Genomic DNA, 14,798 nt, shown 5'->3' on the forward strand with positions numbered 1-14,798 from the left:
GAGAAAAATAACCTAATTCAGTATCATGCTTTTGTTTCTCTTGAATATATTGATAATATTTATCCTACATTTTATGCCCTTTATAATATTATGTACTTTCTTTAAAAATCATTATTCTCAGTTCTTAGACTCAAAGATATCCTTGGCTGGAGGAATGTAAAACTAACCCATTCTCTAGTGAGGTGAAGTTGACAAGTTAGATGGCAGTTTTCCTAACATCTGAAATTTTTTGCAACAATCAATCAGATTGATTTAGGTTTCTTACTGGAGACTTATCGAGATAGGAATCTAGGTTGGTTGTGTTGGGTGGGTAATCAAAATACACAGAGGGTATTCACTAACAACAATTGTTTTCAAAACACAAAATGTATGAGCACTGATAGGTAGGCCCCCGTTCTTCTTATTTGTACTGCATAATTATTACTTAAGAATTCAAGGTAGGTAACAAAATAAGAAACACCCTTCTATATATTCTGAGAAGCTGGTGCCTTGTAGAAGCAGGTGTTTTGTATATTTGGATTTGTGCTTCATGTTATACTTGATTTGAGCTTGCACTTTAATATAGATTGTTCATTGGTTCTAAAATCTATGGGTTCTGGGCTCTATGTGCTAGCAGAAACCCATGAAATGAGTACTGACTTTACATTGCTACCTCTACCTCTAGTTCATATACTGAACTTTACAACCAGTAAGGAATGCCTACATTTTTCTCTATAGTATTTCACAAGTTTCTTTCTCTCTTAGTCTCCCTCTGGCACATGTTCGATGCCTTCTAACTCAAAGAATTTTAGAAAAATCATTTAGTCTTCTTGTTCTACAGATAAATAAGTGATATGCCAGAAACTTATATGAATTTTAAAACTGTTAATTAGGGTGGCTTTTTTGGGGGGTGGGGAGTGGAACAGGGAATAGTAGAACACCTTGTTAGTTAATTATCTGCTTTTCCTATTCCTACTACGCCATCGTCCTCAGTGGGCCTCTGTCCTTAAGTTAAGCCTAACTCAGTAGGTGAAGCGTCGTAGATGACATTGCATGCTTGGGAGCTTGGATAGGTATGAGTCATGCCCTGCCTGCTTCAGGGAAATTTTAATATTGTGAGCTCTTCTCACATAGTACATGCATCCCAATTATGGCCCTCAATCCCACTACAGCGATTCCACTAGGAATTATAATGTGTTGATCTGCCAACAGTCATGTTTTTTAATCACATAGTTGTATTTGACCTCCCATTTCCTTTTTAAAGCTCTGTATCTCAGCAAACCCTTGGACCCCATTATGACCTCAGACTAATTGCCTCCCTCATCTGGATGATATGTCCATGTAGTTTTCTCATCCTTACCCCATTTAAGATTTAATACATCCTTTTAAATTTAAAAAGAGAGAAAGAGACTGCACACAGGTCCAATATAAACCCTGCAGGAAGTGTGCCAAACAGGAAGCATTTGTTTGGGGGAAGTCAAAAGATTTTATATGAAAACAGTGAATTTGCTGTTTAATCATCTCATTTTTTAAATTCATTTCTCTCCCCTCTTCTGCGGCCCTAAATAATCTCAGAGCTTAAACTTCCTGAATATCGAGGTCCATTAAAATAGTCCCAGACATTTCTAGAAGGCCAGCAACGCCTTCAGCTTGTGAAATGGACAAAGGGGCAGCTGTAGACTCGATTCTCCTTCTGAGGTTTCTAAGTACTTTGGTGCCTCTTGGTATATTCAGGTAGCATTGTCCCTCCTCCTAGATCACGGCTTGGGATGGCTTTACGATGGTGTGCATTGTGGCATGTGTGGTCAGCTGTGCTCCAAGCCTACACTAATGTCTTATTAGTAAAAGGTTCCCACTGGACTGGGCACTGACGGAGTGACTTAGGCTTGGAGCTGTATTAAGTAACAGATGTTGTCTCTGACAGGATCTGGGGACAGAGAAGAATTTGTGCCATAGTCGATCCAGACCTTTTCTCGTTGCTTGACAGAGGAAGTACACTCCTCGGAGGAAAGCATCTTCTTTCTGCTTCTCCCTTCCTTTTATTTTCTAAAACTTACAACTAGACATACATGCCTCCGGACATCCCACTTGAACAATAATAACGACAAAAAGTTTCCCCTGACTCCGTCCAGCTCATAATAATCCCTTGAGCTCTACAGACAGTTCACCTGATACTTTCTCAGGAACTGAGGGGCCAAGCCTTTTCTGAGGCACCTCTGAACTGCCAACCTTTCAATTAGTAACCTGCTACTTTATTATCTGAAACACTCAAGGACGTCTCTATTGTGAACACACACACACAAACACACGCACAGTTGTTGCCTTTTAAATTGCTCCTGACTCAGAGCTGTCCTCTGGGACAGAGTTCCATGGCAGAGGACACTGAGCTTCTAAGGCTACAACTTTCATGGAAGCAGACTGCTACCTCTTTCTCGTGCTGACCTGTTGGCTGCGAGCTAAACCGCTGTGCCGTTACGGCTACTTTCTACTTGAATCACCCACAATAAATAGTAGGCATTTCTTCTAGTAAGTATCTATTGGATGAATGGATACGTACATTCTTATGCATGGTTTCCTCAGAGTGGTCCAGTGTATGATGAGCGTCGAGACCAGGTGGAGTACTTCCTATAGAGGAAGCATTGTCCCATGCAGAATGAAACGGACATTTGGGCACAGGAGGAGAAGAGTCAGCAGAAAGCAGAGGGGTGATTGAACTGTGTACATGCAAGGTACAATAGTCCTAATAGCATGTTTACTTTAGTGATATATGCTGTCCTACCCCGTTGAGTGTACAAAGCCACTAGTGTGAATAATTGGTTGTGAAAGGTAAAACAACTCACTTCTACTAAAAAGTTCTGTTCATCTTAATTTGAAGTAAAAATTGTGACCTCAATTTTTGAGTTGAATGAGACAAAATTATTGGTAACTAATGTATGAAAAGGTAGTATATGAAATTTTATGAAGGGGATGGAGATAATCTTCAGTTGTAAAATATCCTTTTTTAATTCATGAGGGCGTTATGAATCCACATGTTTCTGTCAGGTAATTTTGTTATAAATGATTATTCTTAGACTAATAGAAAATTTTCCCTTTATAGAGATTGTACATTTCCCCAGATTATCAGTGTAGCATGGAAAATCTCGTGGCTTCAGAAACTTAAAAGAAAAATGACATACAGGCCATTGGAATCTTTAGACCCATCACACACTAGAACAAGTTTAGCTACCAAAAATATCTTTAGTGACAAGAAAGTAGTCTCATAGTAATCCAACTGTGAAAATTAATATGGATTCCTAATAGTTACATTAAATACTCTTATAGTTCCTTGATATATGATAGAAGTCTTAGGAATACATATCAACTTTCCTAATGCTTATATTAGATATTCCTATAATTTCTTGACACAGCAGGATATTGGCAGGGAACTGCCAGAATTGCAGACTGGATTCAGAAGAGGGTGTAGTTGCTGATGTCAGAAGGATTTCGGTTCAAAGCAGAGAATACCAGGAATTTGTATACCTGTTTTCATTGACTATGCAAAGGTACTTCACTGTGTGGACCATAGTAAACTGTGGATAACCTTGAGAAGAATGGGAATACTGGAACACTTCACTGTACTCTTTCAGAACTTGTACATGGATCAAGAGGTAGTTGTCTGAACAGAACAGGCAAATAGCGCATAGTTTAAAATCAGGAAAGCTATGCACCAGGGTTGCATCCTTTCATTATATGGTTCAAGCTATATGCTGAGCAGGTCATCTGAGAAGCTGGGTTATATGAAGAAGAGTATGGCATTAGGATCAGAGGAAGTTGGATTAACAGCCTATGGGGTGCAGATGATACAACCCTGCTTGCTGAAGATGGGGAGCAATGGAAGCACTTGCAGCTGAAGATCAAGAGTTGCAGCCTTCAGTATGGATTAGAACTCAATGTAAAGAAGACCAAAAGTCTCACAACTGGACCATGAAAATGGAAAACAGGTTGAAGTTGTCAAGGATTTTGTCTTTCTTGGATCGACAATCAATGCTCATAGAAGCAGCAGTCAAGTGATCAGAAGATATTGCCTCTTGTGAAGGTAAATCTGCTGCACATCACTCTTTAGAATGTTGAAAAGCAAGGCTATTACTTTGAAGACTAAAGTGTGCCTGACCCAAGCCATGGTGTCCTCCATTGTTTAATACGCATGTGAATGTTGGACACTGAATAGGGAAGACTGTAGAAGAATAGATGCATTTGAATTGTGTTGCTGGAGAAGAATATTGAAATTACCATGAACTGCTAAAAATACAAACTGATCTGTATTAGAAGTAAGGCCAGAGTACTCCTTAGAGGCTAGGAGGTCAAGACTTGGTCTTACATACTTTGGACATTTGGTCAGGAGAGACCCATCCCTGGAGAAGGACATCAAGTTTGGTAAAGTGGAGGGTTGATAAAAAGAGGAAGGCTCTCAAGAAGTTTGATTAACCTAGTGACTGCCTTAATGGGCTCAGGTACAGGAACAATTGCGAGGATGGTGCAGAACCAGGCAGTGTTTCATTCTGTTGTGCGTAAGGTCACTGCGGGTCGGAACCAACTCAATGGCACCTAACACCAACAACATAGTCTCTGGATGGCAGTAAAATTCGTATTTTCTCCATGAGACTAAAACAGTGGCCAATTGAGGTCTAGATCTATTTTATTAATACTAACTGCAGTGGTTTTGAACTGATTTTCTGTTTTCAGAGAACATCCCAAACTTCTGAATACATAGGCTGAGATTCATGACAGTCTCAGTAAGTTTTTTTTTGGAGAGGAAAGAAAATCTCCATCTGTGAAACAATGCTCTGAGTGACTGCTAGAGGGTAGGTGCCTAGAAAATGATTTGGAGTGAATAAATTAATGATGGACTTCACGCATGCAGACCTGGAGTCGAATAGTTACTTGATTAAATATAACAAGGTCACACTCAATGCCAACAGATTGGCTAACAACTGTGAACTCTTACCTCATTTTGTCAGCATTCTTATTTGTGTATATCTAGCAAACTTTTATTGAGTGCCACAGTGTGCCTGTCTGGAGTTCCTGGGAGACAGAAATGGCTAGGTGTTCTACAATTATCCCAAGGATTGGCAGGGTAAGCCCATCCAGAGACACCTGTGCAAACAGACAGAGGGATGTGCTTCCAAAAGGTAACCAACCGCCTTGACACACAATACACAGTTTTACTCTGCGTATTGGAGGGCACCATGAGTTGGAAGCAACTGAATGGCATGAATAACAACAATGGGACAGAAAATTAAAATACAATAAAGAGCAAGACGTAGTTTTTTAAGTCAGCAGTTATCTCTTCACTAGGATGAGACACAAACATGTAAGCGAATATTGAGAACGTTCGCTATTAAGAGATATGCCTATATGAAATGAAGTTGGAACAAGGTAAAATAGGAAGTTTGAAACATAGTTTCGTTTAGTAGGAATTGTAAAGCATACACCATACTGGAAGAGATTTGTTGCTCAGCAATTTACAAGTTTCACGCATCACCTTTTTAGCAGTCTTATGTTTTGTACTGCCCTTATTACATATGCTCTTCATTTCTTTTCACTTCCTTGAAACATAAGTAAGTGCATACACTTTATAACACTTACAATAGAGTCTGAATTGTCTCCACTCTAGCTTAGATGTCGTCCTCGGCATTTGGCACTTCAGAAGCTCTGCCTTCTGGGTTTTGGTGCACACCAGAGATAATAGTTACATTGTAGGCATTTTTTAAAAGCAACACAACTACACGTTCCAGGTACAAATCTTTAAATAAATTCACTTAAGTAGGGGAAGGCTTCACAGTAGAGCGGTTATGCTCTTTCATCCTGTTTCCCTGTTGGGTGCTAGATGAAGTTTAGTCCACGAGAGAGACTAGAGAACAGATGGGTTATCTCTAGCCTTTGTTCCCTTTTGCACTAGCCCAGGTGCAAGCTGGAGGAAGGCAATACTGAAAGTTCAGATGCTTTGCTCGTGTGTCCCTTTCTCCCAAGTATGTGCTGGGAAATTATCAAATTCTTGTTCTTTCTGCAGGTGCCTGAGTTTGGGTACACCTTTCAGAAGAGAGGCAGTCAGATCAAAATGCTATTTCATAACAGTTTTACCTGAAATTTAAAATATTATTCTTAAAATGTGAGATAGAATTAAAAACCCACCTTGCTATATCAAGCACACACACACACACAAAATGTACATACAAATGATCTGAGGTAATTAGTGATTCCGGACAGAAAAGGAGAAATGATTCAAATACAATTTTACATTTCTTTAGTTTCCCTCTGAAAAAGATAATAGATATTTCAAACATAGAACAAGTTTTCACTGTATAATATTATGAAATGAAAGTTTGATTTCATTCAGAATTCCCACTAACTTTACGTAAATAGGATGCCTGTTTCCCAAATGAATTCAGGACTGACAAGAATGCATTATCCCTTAGACTTTGGGCCAGAGCATGGCACCCATCGGACTTGACTGGAGGACACACCTAGAGGTCAAAATCAGACCTTGATCTACTTACAGGTTTTTCTTTCTTTAAAAATTTTTTTAAATTAATTAATTCTTTTCTGGGTCTTTGATTTTCTTTTAGGTTGTCATCAATGTGTTCTTTTTTGTTGCTTTGTCTTGCTGTGCCTTGCTTTTTGGTGCATATTATTATTTCTGCAGATCTATCTAGTTAAGATGGGCTGGATGAACAGTCTGGAGAAGAAAACAACGGGACTGATTTTTCCAGGTGAACATGGAAGAGGGAGAGGTGGGGAAAAAGAGGTGATTTGACCAACCCAGGGACAGGAGAACAACAAGCGATCCAAAATTAGTGCCAAGGAGGGTGTGAGAGGCCTGGTAGGGATTCAGCAAGAGCAATGTAACCGAGAGAAATTACTTAAATCAAAATGAAGGCTGGGCATGATAGTGGGACAAGAGGAAAGTAAAAGGAAATAGAAGAAAGAACGAGGAGGCAAAGAACATTTATAGAGGACCAAATACAGGCATGTACATATGTAAATATATTTACATAGGACAGTGGGGAAATAGATCTATGTGTATATATGTATAGGTTTAGTATTAAGGCAGCAGATGGACATTGGACATCCACTCAAGTACTTAGTCACTGCAAGAACACTTTTTTCTATTAAATTGACATTCCATGATGCACACCTTTTCGACACGATAGATGAAGAAAAATGTGTTCATAAGCAAATGTGGTGAAGAAAGCTGATGGTGCCCGACTATCAAAAGATATAGTATCTGGGGTCTTAAAGGTTGAAGATAAACAAGTGGCCATCTAGCTCAGAAGCAACAAAGCCCACATCGAAGAAGCAGACTAGCCTGTAAGACCACTAGGTGGCGAAGGGATCAGGTATCAGGCATCAAAGAACAAAAAATCATGTAATCATAAATGAGGTGAGTGCGGAGTGGAGATCCAAAGCCCATCTGTAGGCAACCGGTCACCTCCTTACAGAACGGTCATGGGGAGTTGACTAGCCATTCAGGGTGCAGCGTAGCAACAATGAAACATACAATTTTACTCTAGTTCTTAAATGCTTCCTCCCCCCACTATCATGATTCCAATTCTACCTTAAAAATCTGGCTAGACCACAGGATGTACATTGGTACAGATAGGAACTGGAAATACAGAGAATCCAGGACAGATGATCCCTTCAGGACCAGTGGTGAGAGTGGCTATACCGGAAGGGTGGAAGGAAAGTGGGGTAGAAAGGAGGAGCAAATCACAAGGATCTACATATAACCTCCTCCCTGGGGGATGGACAACCAAAAAGTGGGTGTATGGAGACATCAGACAGTGTAAGACATGACAAAATAATAATATAAAATTATCAAGGGTTCATGAGAGAGGGAAGGGGGAATGAGGAGCTGATATCAAGGGCTCACGTAGAAAGTAAATGTTTTGAGAATGATGATGGCAACAAATGTACAAATGTGCTTGACATGATGTATGTATGTATGGATTGTGATGAGTTGTATGAGCCCCCAATAAAATGATGTAAAACAATGAATGCAATATCCCTGAGAACATAAATAATGTCTATCATACAGTAAGGCCACACAATAATATTAACTATATCTTCTATAAAACCATAGTTTATTTAGGGCTTATCTTATATCAATTGACACAATGATGAACATGGACATGCCATATTTCATGAGGATGATACAGAACCGATTACTGTTTTGTTCATTAGGTCTCCATGAGTCAACTGTCTATCTGTGTATAAAGCTGGTAAGGTTCATGTACATTTAAATTTTAACAATAGTGTTTTGAACAAATAGTGCTTTGAACATCTCTAAGTCCAGAGAGTCAACTATTTCCTTCTTAGCTTAAAAAACTAGGACTTCTGTCTGCATCCTAAACCCTAACTCTTAGCATTCATGTTTGATTGTGACCAAATACTTTATTAGTCAGTTTTACCAGCTTAACCTAATTTAATTCTCAAACAATTATAGGGATCAGATATTTCCATCTCTTTCTCACAAAAAATGCCTCAAGCCATGCAATAAGTAAGGAGCAAGTTTCAGACCTACCTCTCCTTGATACCAAAGCCAGTGTCTATTTTCCATTCTCTCTGCCACTTCCACAGCTGTCCAGTATGTGATCACCATCCCCCATGCACCTATTTTTCTGTAGACGAAATGTCATCTGTAGGGAATAAAAAAAAGGGGTTGTCAAATTTATTCTGATACGTAGTGACCCTAATGTACGTCATGGGCCTTCTAATGACTGATTTTTGCAAGTAGATCTCAAGTCTTTACTTTCCAGATGCCTTTGAAATGACTCAAACCGTCAATGTTTTAGTTGAACAATTGAGCATATTGGCCAATTGCATCATCAGGGGACTCTTTAGTAGAGAATAGCACCTCCAATTCTGACATTTGGAATTAAAGAAAACATACTACAGAACAGGGTAGAATTGCCCTTATGGGTTTCCAAGACTGTAAATCTTTGTAGGAGTAGACTGCTCCATCTTTCTTCAATCGAGAGGCTAATGGTTTGAACTGCTGACCTTGAACTGCTGACCTTGAGGTTAGCAGAAAAAATTTTAATCATTACTCTACCAGGACTTTCTATAGTTTGAATATATATATATATATTCAGATTTGAAGATAGACACAAAGCATTCTGAGTGTCAAAGAGTCTCTGATACTTGCTCTGAATTGTGGAGTTGCTTAGGCACATGGAAAAGATATGAAGTCAAAGAGCCGAACAGAAAATGTTGAAGGGTAACTTGAGAAGAGAAAGTAAACTGTTATAATGAAATGTGCAAAGACGTAGAGTTGGGAACCAAAAAGGAGGAACATGCTCCTTGTATCTGAAACTGAAAGACCTCAAGAAAGTTCATGCCTTCAGCTGCAATATTGAAAGATTCTATGGGCAAAATATTTAATGATGCAGAAAGCATCAAAACTATGGAAAGAATGCACAGAGTCACTGTACCAAAAATAGCTAATTGACATCCTACCACTTCAGGAGGCAGCATAGGAACACGAACCAGTAGTACTGAAGGAAGAAATTCAATCTGCACTGAAAGTATTAGCCAATCCCAATTCTACCTTACAAATCTGGCTAGACCAGAGGATGTGCATAGGCACAGAGAGCAACTGGAAACACAGGGAATCCGGGACAGATGACTCCTCCAGGACCAGTGGTGAGAGTGGCAATGCCTGGAGGGTAGAGAGAATGTAAGGTAGAAAAGGGGAAATGATTACAAGAATCTACGTATAGCCTCCTCCCTGGGGAAGGGACAGCAGATAAGAAGGTGGAGGGAGATGTCAGACAGTGTAATATAGGACAAAATAATAATAATTTATAAATGATGAAGGGTTCATGAGGTAGGGGGGAGTGGGGAGGGAGAGGGAAAATGAGCAGCGGATATTAAGGGTTCAAGTAGAAGGCAAATGTTTTGAGAAGGATGATGGCAACAAATGTACATGTGTTCTTGACATAATGGATGTATGTATGGATTGTGATAAGAAATGTACAAGCCCCTAATAAAATTTTTAAAAGAAAATATTAGCCAAAAACAAGGCTCCATGAATTAATGGAATAGCAATTAAAATGTTTTAATAAGTTGATGAAGCCCTTACTCATCTAGACCAGGAAACTTGGAAGACAGCCATGCGTCCAACTGGCTGAAAGAGTTACATATTTGTATGCATTCCAAAGAACTGTAATGGAGCAGAATGTTCAAACTACAGAAGAATATCATTGATATCACACGCAAGTAAAATTTTTCTGAAAATCATCCAACATCCATTGTAGCACTACATTTACAGGAAGCTTCCCGAGGTTCAGGCTGGATTCAAAAGAAGAAAGGGAACAAGAAGTATCATCGCAGCTACCAGATGGATCTTGGCTGAAAGAAGAAAATAGCAGAAAGATATTTACTTGTGTTTTATGGACCATGCCAAGGCTTTTGACTCTGTGGCTCATACCAAACTATCTACAGCCTTGAGAAGAATGAGAATTCCAGAACACTTCATTGTGCTCGTGTGGAATTTGCACGTGGATGAAGAGGCAATTGCGCAAACAAAACAAGGGAATCAAGGGAACGCAGCACTGGTTAAATCAGAAATTATGTGTTTCAAGGTTATATCTTCTCACTATACTTATTCAATCTGTATGCTGAGATAACCATCAGAGAGTGGATTATATGAAGAATAATGATGTTTGGAGGAAGATTTAGGGAGCTGACACATACTTCCTTGCTGACTATGAGGAGGACGTGAAGCTCTTGCTGATGAAGATCAAGAATTGCAGTGTTCAGTATAGATTACAGCTCAATGTGCAGAAGACCAAAATCCTTACAACTGGACAAATAGGTAGCATCAGGATAAATGGATAGAAGACTGAGGTTGTCAAAGATTTTATCTTGCTTGGGTTCTCAATAAATGCTCAGGGAAGCAGTAATCAGGCGATCAAAGGAAGCCATGCATTGGGAAAATCTGATGCATAAGACCTCTTTAGAGATTTGAAGAGCAGAGAGGTTACTTTGAGGATTAAATTGGGATTCACTCAAGCTATGTTGTTTTCAGTTGCTTCATATGCATGTGAAAATAGGGCCTTGAATAAAGGAAGACCAAAGAAGAATCACTGGGTTAGAATTGTAGCATCGGCAAGGGATATTTGAAGATCCATGGACTGCGGAAACAACAACCAAGTCTGTTTTGGAAGAGGTTCCTTAGAGGCAAGAGTAGGGAGACTTTGTTTCACATAATCTAGACAGGAGAGACCAGTTCCTGGAGGACACCATGCTTGGTAAAGTAGAAGGGCTGTGAAAAAAGAAGGCCTTCAATGAGACTGATTGACACAGTGGCTTCAATAATGGGCTCCAGCAGGAACAATTGTGAGGTCAGTGCTCGGTTCTGTTCTACATATGTTCACGATGGGTCAGAACCAAATGGATGGCACCTAATAACAGCCCTGGACTTGAATTTCCATTAAGGTTCACTGAGCACTTTTGTAGAAGTCTCTATTGATTTGGGTTACAGTGGAACAATTCTATATGGCTCTCTTCCTTCTACCTCCAACATGAGAAACTAACTTCTACAGAGGTGAGGCCCCCTTTATTAAGATGTACAATTATATGGATTATGAGCATTAGGCACATACAGTAACTTTTTGTTTGGGAGACTGTATTAGATATTATGACCTGAGAACAGGTGCCCTGGAAAGAGGAATGGATAGGGAAAGTCTGGTATATACATGCTATGGAATACATGAAACTCCGACGGATCTCAGGACATGGGTGGACCTGGAATGTATTATGCTGGCGAAATCGTTGTTGTTAGGTGCAATACAGTCGGTTATGCTCCACAGCAAAACAAAACAAGACACCGCTCTGGTCCTGCACCAATTCCTCCTATGCTTGAGACCACTGTTGCACCTCCTTGAGGATCTTCCTCCCCTTCGTCACCTCTCTAACACACAAGGTGCTCTTTTCCAGAGACGGGGCTATCCTGACAACATGTCCAGAATATGTAAGATGAAATCTCCCTATCCTTGCCTCCAAGAAGCATTCTGGCGGCACTTCTTCCAAGACAGAGTGGTTGCTTTGTTTTTTTAGAAGTCCCTGGCACTTTCTTCTCCAGCACCACAACTCCAATGTATCGATTCTTTGTTTGTCTTTCTCATTCAATGTCCAAATTTCACATGCATACTAGGCCATGGAAAATACCATCGCTTTAGTCAGGCACATTTTAGTACTCAAAATAATATCCTTGATTTCAGTGCTCTGAAGAGGTCTTGTGAGCACATTTACATAATAAACTCGTCTTTACATCTCTTACCTGCTGCTTTCATAAGCAATGCTTGTAGAAGTAAGCAACACAAAATTCTTATGTTAAACATTATCTTCTTTTATCATCATGTTACTATTGGTCCAGTTGTGAGGATTTTGGTCTTCTCATATTGAGTTGTAATCCATATTGGAGGCTGTATTCCTTGATCTTCATCAGTAAGTGCCTTGTGACCTCCTCATTTTCAGCAAGTAAGCCAACAGCATCTGCATACCTCAGGTTGTTTCCTCTAAGCCTGATGCCATGTATGTCTTCATCTCATCCAGCTTTCCGATGATTTGCTCAGCATACAGATTGAATAAGTATGGTGAGAGGATACAACTCTAGTGCACACTTTTCCTGGATTGAAACCATGCGGTATTTTCTTGTTCCATTTGCACAACTGACTCTTGAGCCACATACAAGTTCCGTGTGGGCACAATGGAGAATTCTGAAATGCCCATTCTTCTCAAGGTTTTGTTATGTCGTAGTTTGTTATGATGACATATTTCAATGCCTTGACATAGTCACTAGCATTAAGTTAGTGAATCACAAAAGGAGAAATGTTGTATGTGACCTCTAGTATAAGGAGAAACACCAAGACATAGGCAGGCAGGTTGGATTCTATTGACCAGAATGTTGTTGAGAATTTCTGCATCTATTTTCACTAGGGGTGTTAGCTGCTAGTTTTCTGTCTTTTTGAGGTATTTGCCTGCTTTGGGTTTCATGGCTAGGCTTCTTAGAATGAGTTTAGAAGTTTGCTGACCCTTTCTATATTCTAGAATTGTCTCTGTAGAATTGGTGATAGCTCTTCCTTGAATACTTGACAGAATTCCCTTGTAACGTTATCTAGTCCTAGGTTTTTCTTGGTTGGAAACTTCTTGATGAACTCTATTATCTTCCTTTTTTTATTCATCTGTTGAGGTTTTCTGTATCCATATGCATTAACTTGGACAGATGGTATATTTCTTGTTTTTTGTGCATTTCCTTCTGGGTTTTAAATTTGTTGGAATATAGTCTTTTGTAATAATGTGTTATTGTTTTTATTTCATTTGGATCTATTGTAATGTCTTCCTTTCCATTTCTACTTTTTTACATTTTCTCTTTCTTTTCCTTTGCTAAGTTTGGCAGAGGGTTTTCAATTTTGTTAATCCTTTTAAAGAGCAAACTTATTTTGTTGACTTTTCTCATTGACTTTCTCTTTTCCAATTCATTTATTTCTTCCCTAATCTCTTCTCCAGTATGTTAAGGGTTTATCTTGTGCAATTTTGGAATTATCGAAGGTGTTCTGTTAAGGTGTTGATTTTTGTATCTCTCCATTTTTTTCTCTCATGTTTATGTTGTTTGCGATAAGTTGTTTTCTGAAAACCACTTTTGCTATGTCCCAAAGGATTTTGGTATGTTGTGGTATGATTTTTGTTTTTTAAAGGAATTTCTTAATTTCTTCCTGTTTTCTATTTATTTAGCATCATCTTCATATTCTTTCTATTGTTGACTTCTTGTTTTATAACCTTTAGTGTAAGAAAATGAATTATATAATCTCAATATTTGGAATTTATTAAGGCTTAATATGTTCCCTGATAGTATAGTGGTTATGCATTTGGCTGCTAACCACAAGGTTGGCAGTTTGAAACTACCAGCAGCTCCGTGGGAGAACCATGAGGCTTTCTACTTCCATAAAGAGTAACAGTCTCAGAAACCCACAGGAGAAGTTCTACCCTATCCCTAGGGCCACCATGAGTCAGGATTGACTCAATGGTAGTGAGTTGGGTTTTGGTTTTATGTGGTTTATTCTAGAATATGTACCATCTGCACTGGAGGAGAGGGTATACTATGTGGTTGTTAGGTGGAGTTCTTTCTGTATGTCTGTCTAGGGGATCAAACTGGTTGATTGTGTTATTTAGCTCTTCTGTTTACTTACTGAGTTTCTTTCCTGAAGATCTCGCTTTCCTTGGGAGTGGTTATTATTGAAGTCTACTATTATTTCCAAGCTGCATATTTCTCTCTTTAAGTGTGTTAGGGGTTGATTGATGTGTTTTGAAGATCCTTCATTAGGGGCATATGGGTTTTTTATGTTATGTCCTCTAATTCTATTATTTCCTTAATTATTATGTAGTGTCCATTCTTCCCACTCATTATGCTATTTGCTTTGAGGTCTATTTTAACAGAGATTAATATTACCATTTTGTTTGTTTTTTTATGGTTCCCATTGTCTTGGTTAATTTTTTCTATCCCTTGATTGGAGAAATGTACATATCAAATTTTCTACATGTTATATAATATATATAGCAAAATATTATTATTCAATAATTGCTCATATTATTAACTAAGAAATTTATTCGCTTGAAAATTAGTCAAAACACTTTCAAACTTGACACTAAAACTAAGATCCCAATTCATCATTTCTCAAAGAAATGCTTCAGAATCCTGTGGTTTTGAAGTAAATATCAAAACACTGTTAAAATATGAATATATGTATGACAGGCTGATGAGTGCTTTGAACTGTTGA

General features: G+C 38.8%; 1 protein-coding gene across 3 annotated transcripts in view; it reads left to right on the plus strand.

Annotated features, from left to right (window-relative positions):
* Positions 1–14,798, plus strand: part of GREM2 (gremlin 2, DAN family BMP antagonist) — a 115,696-nt gene that overhangs the window by 8,956 nt on the left and 91,942 nt on the right. The window contains exon 1 of one of the 3 annotated variants that reach the window (XM_075556393.1): positions 9,578–9,660. The exons of the other annotated variants lie outside the window; for them this stretch is intronic. The gene's annotated coding sequence lies outside the window, so the exon portion shown is untranslated. Of the gene's footprint in view, positions 1–9,577; positions 9,661–14,798 lie in introns of those variants that run through there. 3 annotated transcript variants of the gene reach the window in all.

The sequence above is a fragment of the Tenrec ecaudatus genome, chromosome 8, assembly GCF_050624435.1.
Source record: "Tenrec ecaudatus isolate mTenEca1 chromosome 8, mTenEca1.hap1, whole genome shotgun sequence".
Taxonomy (NCBI): Eukaryota; Metazoa; Chordata; class Mammalia; order Afrosoricida; family Tenrecidae; genus Tenrec; species Tenrec ecaudatus.